The sequence below is a fragment of the Suillus subalutaceus genome, assembly GCF_016647625.1.
Source record: "Suillus subalutaceus strain FC151 chromosome Unknown DFJ58scaffold_320, whole genome shotgun sequence".
Classification (NCBI taxonomy): Eukaryota; Fungi; Basidiomycota; class Agaricomycetes; order Boletales; family Suillaceae; genus Suillus; species Suillus subalutaceus.
In genome coordinates this window covers 29,473-35,563 of record NW_024540569.1, presented here as the reverse complement: position 1 = coordinate 35,563, position 6,091 = coordinate 29,473, and the positions used below count along the sequence as shown (strand labels likewise).

General features: G+C 48.2%; 1 non-coding gene across 1 annotated transcript; it reads left to right on the top strand.

The window, feature by feature from the left end:
• Positions 1 to 5,389: 5,389 nt before the first annotated feature.
• On the top strand, positions 5,390 to 5,470 carry DFJ58DRAFT_t149. The gene has a single exon. It is a non-coding gene; the product is annotated as a tRNA-Gln (tRNA).
• Positions 5,471 to 6,091: the final 621 nt, after the last annotated feature.

Sequence of the window (6,091 nt, the reverse complement as noted above, 5' to 3'; positions counted from 1 at the left end):
AAAATGTTTGTGTATAAGTCTATTTTGTATGTAGAATTGAACTGATCCAGCGCCATACAATATGGGTTCTCCATCTCGCATGGATCGACAGCGAATCAAAAACACGGCAGTGCTTCAACGTTGTTATCACCATCGAATAAAAACGAAAACACAGCAATAAATCCGTTGAAGAATCGTTCTACAGATGACGGTGTATGAATTAGTCCCAGTGATACAATACAATTCATGAATGTCAGATGAAGCAAAGGACGCTTTCTTTCTCTCTCGTGTCTAATATCCTGATGGTCGTGAGCTCGACTTGGATGTATCGTAAGCACGAATGAGTTTTGCCTGATCTTGACGACCGTTCTCTGTCTGACTGAATGCAAATCCGCGGTTCCGGCGCATGCGCTGGACAGCGCGGACTTTTTTGATCGCCTTTTGGAATCTGACGTCATAAGGGGTTAGCATCAACCACCAAAATTTGAAGTGACACGTACTGTTCTTGACGCGGACGGTAGTCGGGAATGTTGTACTTTTGGAGCTCTTGAGCGATATGATATGGAAGAGGGATGTATGTCCGTCGGTAGCTATATAAAAGCGTCAGATATTTATCCCGCTCAAGCGCGTGTGGACGTACTATTTCCAAACAAAGTCGCGGGTCAGGCAGACGATGGGAACAAGGATGAGGACAAAATAAAACACAGCGTCAGTCCATAGACGAGGCACAAGTCCGTAATATTCGGTAGAGAATCCAATGGCAGGGGCAACAACGGCATATAAAGGAAGGAAAAGCATAGTGAAAACGAAAGACCCGGGAATCGCTGAGGCAAAGGTGTCAGTTGGATGTTTGTTCATAGGGGAAGACTTGCGCTCACCAGCAACAGTGTACTTTGTCCACAGACTATGAATACGTATTAGTATACGAGGGCGAGACAAGAATAGGGACACGGACTCGGAAACCAAAGCGGCCTTGCCAAGGACAGTGAGCAGGACAGCCAGGTAAAGCATGGCACCCCAGAACCAGTGCCCTGAGTCCAAACCTGTCGCTTGCTTCAAATCTCCCCAGAACAAAATCACAGTGAACGTGAACAAAATCTAGAAACGCCAATATTATTTTCACCATCACTGAATTTTTCGTTGCTCGGAATGAGACTCACGAGACTGTGATACAGCGCATTGCCTACCCAGAGCCAGAATGCTGTCTTCGTAAGAAGACGTTTTTCTGCCCGAGTACATATAATTGTGGGTACCGGTCTAGTATCCGTGCAGATACGAACTGATCGAACACGCCGATGACGAGTGGAGGGAGAACGGTAAATGACGTTTGTAAAATGATATCGTCCATGATTCGTAGGCAATCTGCCCTGAGAAATTATTGAAGAAAGAATACTTAAAGTAATGGTCAGCTAGACATTCATGAGTATGAGTGAGTGGGCGGATGCGTACCCAAAACTGTGTCATGTAAAGCGTAATGTTCTTGTAAAATGAGTCTGTGGTCCTTGGTGATGAGCATGCATCACACAGAGAGAAAACAGATATACATACAAAGGATGAGCTTCGATAGTCTCTGATAACTCCACGCGCCATGAACTAGTAATAGCTTCTTGAGAAATCTGAACTGTGAAATTGCCACATCCGCAGACCGCGCGGCTTGTAGACCCTATACAGATCGCTTGAACACAAACCCAATGTCGCGTGCTGAAGATCACGTACCTCGACTCCAGATATCCCCACGCCCACATGCGCTGCCTGGATCATGCTCACGTCGTTCGCACCGTCACCAATTGCCAAAAGAATGCTCTTCTGGTTCTCTTTACAAGTTTGACGACGAGAGCTTTTTGAAGTGGAGATACTCTGCAACAGATGATGCGCGACACATGAGCGCGAGCTCCAAAAACGACTTAGAGAGCTCTTTCTCGAGTGCGAAACCTAGGCTTTTGCCGTCTGCAAAGGAAGGGCTTAAGAGGGGTCGATTGATTTCGCGCCTGTGCTAACCTATGACCAGAGCGAGGTCTTCGAGCTCTCCCGTACTCCGCTGATTCTTGATTGCTGAAAGTCGCTTCTGGATGAAATCTGCAGTATCACGTGAGTTGTTTTCGTTCACAATGACCTGAAGAAGTAGAGCATCAGTATTGGAATATCTTCACCGTGTTCCCAACTTACCAAGTTCATAGACTCTGAGATCAACCGACAGGACATGCGATATTGATCGCTGTCTCTTGTCTGTCACCTGTAAGCACCCAGATCTACGTACCACATCAATATCATAGACATAGACGCCATGATATGATGGCTATGACAAACATACCTTGATCCCAGCCATTTGTAACGTATGTATCGTATCTGGTACGCCGTCCTGGAGCTTATCCTCGATAGCTGTCGCCCCGAGTAAAACATATCCTTCTCAATCAATTCTGCTGCACTATCGAGGGCATCTGCGCGGCCGTTGATCGTTGCAGCGGCTTGCTCGTATATGGAGGCCCACTGCAGGTATTCAGCCTCTGGAATGTCACGGTATGCAATGCAAAGAGTGCGCAGGCCTTCAGTCGCGTAGTCCTGTGGGTTGATTGTGAGCGCGATGGACGACTGAGTGGTACTGGGAGGGAAAAGGAACGAACCTCGAGATGAATAAGTCTTCTCAGTGTACGGTTGTGCCTTGGCGAGACGCTCGAGGATGACGGTATCTGCACCCTTGCAGAAAAGCTTGATCGAACCGCTTGGCGTGCGCACGATCGTCGACATACGTTTGCGCGTCGAGTTGAACTCGCACACGTTGAGGATCTCGTACTCGGCAGGAGTGTTGTTGATTGAGAGAAAGACAGAACGGGGTTTACGAGTCTGCGTAAGGGTGAGTAAGCGGTGTGATTAAAGGAGGTGGGGGTGTGGGGAAGGGGTTAGGAAGAATTTGTGTAACAGTATTTGACAAGAAATGAGCGACCCACATGGAACTGATATCCCAACATCTCCGCCCCTGCCACTAGCGCCGCCTCATCCGGACTACTGGCCTGATAATGCGTCTTCCCATCTCTCACCTCTGGTATCACCGTATGGCACACCGCCAACAACGCCATAAACTCTCTAGCCATCTCCCGTTCTCTGTCCTCAATCGCTCCCGTACTGATTGGCTTCCCTGCGTCCCCGTACAATAGCCCCCGCAGCTCCTCAAACGTTCTCGTACCCTCTTCCTCACCACCCTCCTCTGCCACGGCCGCATAGGGAATCTGCAACGGAGCACTTCTTAAACTCCATCTCGTTCCTCGTCAGCGTTCCCGTTTTGTCGCTAAACACAAATTCAATCTGTCCGAGCTCCTCGACGAGTGAGCTTGTGCGGCAGAGTGCAGGCGTGTCAGAGGGCGCGTAGTACATGTCCAGATCGGCGTTGATGAGCTGGGCTTGTTGGAATTTGACGACTTCCATGGTGACAATGAGTGAAATGGGAATGAGGTTGTTGTAGAGGATGATAAAGGTGAGAATGTCTGAAGAGTTTGAGTGAGTAAGGGAGAAGTAGAAGAAATAAATATGCCTGACCTTCGATAAATGCTTTTGCTGATCAAACGTGATCAGTCGGCGGTCAGAGTAAGCTTTTCATAAGGAGATACTCACCTTTCCCGGTGAATGTGCTTGGCTCCACTAAATACCATTGTTGGCCGGACAAGAACCACTGTAAAAGTTCTGTCAGCCCTAATCTCTGATGAATTAAGTAGATCAAACACACTGTATTGATGCTGGCGCCGATCGTACTCCCGAGTGAGAGAGCAAGGAGGAAGACGAAGAGGAAGAGGATGTGAACATTTACTTGGCGCTCGACTGCCGTACGTTTGATGGGTGCCGCGCTGTACCCAAGGTTAACATCACAGGGAATTGCAAGGATTCTGCAGACTAAAATGCCTCGAACAAGGTCGAGCTACTCACGTTGCATTTCGCATGAGCTTCGTCTCATGACCCGTGAACACTACGATCCCATATACCCACGGTGTATTCCTCAACTGCGCCCCCTCAACAACATCTGGTCTGGGCCCAACGGTACGGTCTTCGGTACATTCATATCGCTCAACAGTCCCAAGGTTCCCTCATATGTGTACAATGAGTTATTTGGCTGTTCTGAGCGCAACGTACCGTGCAAAGCGCTTGCGAGGGATGGGGAGGGAAGTGAACGAGTAAGTTTGTGGGGAAGCTTGTTTGATTTTGAGGTTGGTCTCGCTGGAGAGTGCCTGTCAGTGAAAGAAGGAAATTCAGGAGGAACGCACCCGTCGAGATTGGAAGTTTCTATGTAACACAATCCCTCGGGCTCACTCGAGGATAAGAGTACCAGGTCGGCCGGTATAAACTCATCTGACTCCACGCGTACGATGTCGCCTACACACAGGTCTTTCCATTTCCGCGCGGCGAAAGTGTTTCCGGAGAGCGCCTTGCCAAGTCGTGCGTTGAGCTCGGAGTCGGATTGGTGTCGTTTCTGAGGTGAGGTAAGAATAGGTCAGTGATCGGAGGAATAACGTACAAGGTCTTCTTGGACTTCTTTGAATGCGGAAGCGAGGAGGACCATGCCCAAGGGTACGATGGTAGTATACTGGTTTGTGGGGGATACACCGGGAATCTGCTGAATGCACGCCGTGAACAAAAAGAATAGATTAGCATATTTCGAGAATTGCTCTACGAGAATGATGCATCAGTTGGTGTTCGTGGTGTACGCGATACCAGATGGGACAGACCGGTAAGAAACTTGGGAAGAAACGAGACCATGTTGTACTTGCTCGTGGACACGAAATTTGAGCAGTAGTCGTCATTCATGAGTGGGTTGTTGAGAGTGATTACACGCTCGCCAGCGAGTTCCTTGTCCCTCTGCCAGGGCCATTTCCACTTTCTGCGTCGTTTGAGCGGGCGCATAGGTGTTGAGGATGGTTCTGCCGGGAAGGAAGGGGCAGTTGAGAATGCGGGCGACATGGAGTCATCGTCAAATGCCCAGCCTTGCGTTTGTCCGTTAGGTGTTGTTGCAAGAGAGGTAGAAGATGCTCCTACGCCAGCTGGGGGTGCAGCTGAACGAGCGAGAGGAAGACCGCTCTCCTGGGACTGCATCGGTCTTTGAGCAGAGTACATAGCAAAATTAGAATGAGAAGCATCGTCGTCGTCGTCGTCAAAGAAGGGATCCATGAGATTTGGTTGTGGAGGATAACCAGACGTAGTAGTAGTATAGTTATTAGTATTATAATCTGAATGGATGTATGGGTTGTTGTTTTCTCGCTGACCGTGTCCGGACGCTGCTGGATTGGTGGCATTGACCAATGCTGCAAACGATTCATCGCTATTCATGATAGAACGGAGCGGGTGAAAGCAGTTGTAACCGCAGCTGCACGCCGACGTGTATTTTGCACAACCCGTCCAAATTAGAACTGAAAAGAATGTATCCCAAGGCGATATAGTGTAGTGGTTATCACTCGGGATTTTGACATCAAATCTTCCCGAAACCCAGGTTCGAACCCTGGTATCGCCTCTCATTTTACTGCTCGCTTTTTTTGTGACTGGCTACAGTTAAGGTAGAAGACATGAAATAAGAGATTTCAATTCCAAAATGTCGTTTTTGCAAGTACACTACTACTACTGCAGACTCCTACCCAGTCGGCGGTGTGTAGAGAGCCTTGATCCTAATTAGCCACACTGTGTAAATACAACCATACATGGTTTTTCCGACATAATTCCGACTTTTTGTTTTGGGCTCTAACACACCTAGCCAACTGGCACAACTTGCTGTGGCGCGAGGTTTGACCGTGTTTGTAGTCTCCCGTTTGTATCAGCTCAACGCACAAAGCGGAAAATAAGATAAAGGCAAGCAGAAGATTCGAATGCGGGGTCATAGGGCAAAAATCTACCTTGACTTACCGCAACACCACAGTTGCTTTCTTTCCTTACATGACAACAAATATATAACCCATTGGTAAGCCTGCTGACGCACACAACTTGGGCTGTGCTGGCTCTTATACATGATAGCCAGATACTACAACCCCAAGGGTCAATTATTCTTATTGCTCACACACCCAGTATACCATATACCATATAGATGTAATTACTGTGCAATGATTGAGTTGAATGTCCGGCTATTGTTAAAGTAGAATCC